Raw genomic sequence first — 3,069 nt, 5'->3', positions numbered from 1 at the left:
AGTATAAATATGGGTCTTCCTTGTGGTCTAAGGCACCTTGCCACGGTTCGCGCGGCTCCCCCCGTCGGAGATTTGAGTCCTCCCTGGGGAATGGGTGTGTTTGTTGTCGCTAGTGCTTATTAGTTTAAGTTAGATTAAGTAGTGTGTAAGCCTAGGGACCGATGACCTTAGCAGTTTGGTCCCATAGGAACTTACCACCAATTTCCAAAATATGCATCTTAAGTTTTGAATGATGCAAGTTGTCCTAGCAATCTAGTACGTTTTGATTACGCCGACCACAAGATTAAGTACTACCGAAACAAATCGTTGCACAAATAAATGTTACAGATTCTCGGTTCTGATAACTTCTACTTTTATCTTCCATGTTAAATTACCGCGTAACGCTCTCGCCAACAGTGGCCACATTTCTTATACACTGGCACTATATTTTAACAGATGAGTGAAGTGTGTGCTAAAAGCAGCCCATCGTGAGAGCCAATACATCAAAAACCCAATAAAAGCTTCTGTAACTTCAGATCTGCATTAAAGAAGGACACATATAACGTCATAAAAGACCCATTACCTCTTAGTTAATACAGATCGTTGAGCGGATGAATGGGACCTCTTTATTGCATCCTGTTAAAATTTAAGTCTGCTAGATATATATATATATGTGTGTGTGTGTGTGTGTGTGTGTGCTTCATAATTACGGCCTATTATCAGAAAAGCTAAAGTACAAGTCATGCCTACTTGGATAGTAATAAATTTCTGTGTTAAAAATTTATTTGTGATGTAACTGTGTAGGCTTCCGCGGCCAGTAGACATAAAAGTTTTCTGCGTATGGTTCCGCGTCATATTGTATAAAACTAGTGCTGGAGAAAACCAACACTTCGGTCACTGTTGCAGCGGCCTTCTTCTGAGTCTACTGGTGCGTTCTAGCTATGCGGTGTCCCTTATATTTTGTTATTACTGTTCACTGCGCATCCCATTATGTCATAATTTTAAAAAGATGGTTCATTTCATTGGTCAGTTAAGGAAGAAGGAGAGGGAACTTCATTTTAGTAGGTTACTGCGGTGAAGGGAGAGCGTAACCTCTGCTGTCTATAGGCTCTTGCATTATGTGCCATGACTGGTGGTCGCCGGCGAATGAGAAGTTGGCTCCTGTTTACCAAATGCTGGACGTCGGCGGCGCTGCGGCAGTTACTCGCCCTTGCGCCTCGTGTTGACAGTGAGCTCTGTTGGGCTCTGATTGCTACCAGCCTAGATGGGGTAAGCCTAAGTCCATTCTCTCTATTCATGTTATTGAGGTGTTTAGCTATTTCGATGGCCTCTCTGATTTTGCGTTTCGTCATAACTGGCAGCTTGGCCAACACACAGGCTTCGTTGAATTTAATTTCTTTATCGCAATCTTGGTGATGTTCTGCCACTGCAGATTTGTTGTGTTGCCCTAGACGAAGGTAATGCTCGTGTTCCCGAATGCGTATTGCTATTGGCCTATGATTCTCGTCGATGTATGCCTCACCACATTAGCATTCCACCTTGTACACACCTGCAGTGTCTAACGCATCCACCTTGTCCTTACGAACGTGCCAGTAGACGAAACTATCCGCGTCATTCAGGAGCATGTCCCGCCAGACATATGAGACCTGGTTGACTTTTGCCTGACTTCGACGTACCTCAAATGGCAAGGAAAATACTACGATCAGACAGACGGCGTATCAATGGTGTCTCCCCTATCCCCGCGGATAGAAAACGACAAAGGTTTAGAGGGTATGTAATCCTGTCCAAAACATTACGGATAAATGGAATAAAACGTAGAGAACTAACTTGAAAACATCAATCTGTTCTCGAAACGCCTCTTGCAAAATATACATAAAAGAACATCGTTACTGGCAGCAGAAAAATTAGTTATACACACACCCGAAAATATAAATGGTGAAGCTTGTTTTCATATTATCTATAGAAAGGAAAATCCACGCGTACTGCCTCAATTTAATTCTTGCATCTCTGCAAAGATTTCTGGCGTAGATATTAGAGTCAATGGTGTTGCTAAAAAGCTGAAATCGCTGAAATTGAAGAAAACTCCAAGGCCTGAGATAACCTATGTTAGATTCTATTAACCATGATACACTGTAAGTCTCTCATCATAAGACTGTGGCAAGCAGATGGAAGAAACCACAAATCACATCTGTCCCGCGCGACTGTTACGGTCGCAGGTTCGAATCCTGCCTCGGGCATGGATGTGTGTGATGTCCTTAGGTTAGTTAGGTTTAACTAGTTCTAAGTTCTAGGGGACTGATGACCTAAGATGTTAAGTCCCATAGTGCTCAGAGCCATTTGAACCATTTGATCACATCTGTCTACAATAGGGGTAGCAGAAATAATTCATAAAGCTACCGTCAAATACTAAATCGTAGAAAATTTTCCGAGTTGAAACGTAATAAGGTATCTCGAACAGATTGACCTTCTCCATGCCGACCCACGAAGGATTCCGATAACACCGATCACGCGGATCAAAACTCGTTCTTTTTTCATATTAAATCTAGATAGACATGGATAAAGACTTTCAGCATTGTGCAGCATTTCTCGATATGCGAAAAGCATTTCACTTAATACCCCAACGTACGATGGTACGGTGCAGCAAGCAAGCAAAATTTGTGACCCGATAGAAAATTTCTTGGTAAAAAGGACACATCGTGGTGTCTTGAAGGGAGTCTGTTCAACAGCTATAGAAGTAACTCCAGTTGTAGCCCAGGGGATTATGGTGGGACCATTTCTCTTCATGGTGTAAATTAATGATCTACCAGATAACATAATAGTAACAGCAAACTTAACAGAAATATTGTCAGATATTGAAAAAATTTCAAAGCTTTTCATATATTGGGAACTCAGTTTGTATGACCAACAACATAAAGTTTCGCGCCAAAAAACAAGGAAACATATGGTTCCAGAACGAGATTTTCACTCTGCAGCGGAGTGTGCGCTGATATGAAACTTCCTGGCAGATTAAAACTGTGTGCCCAACTGAGACGCGAACTCGGGACCTTTGCCTTTCGCGGGCAAGTGCTCTACCATCTGAGCCACCGAAGC

Source organism: Schistocerca americana, chromosome 2, assembly GCF_021461395.2.
Source record: "Schistocerca americana isolate TAMUIC-IGC-003095 chromosome 2, iqSchAmer2.1, whole genome shotgun sequence".
Classification (NCBI taxonomy): domain Eukaryota; kingdom Metazoa; phylum Arthropoda; class Insecta; order Orthoptera; family Acrididae; genus Schistocerca; species Schistocerca americana.
Note: the sequence above shows the minus strand (reverse complement) of the source record.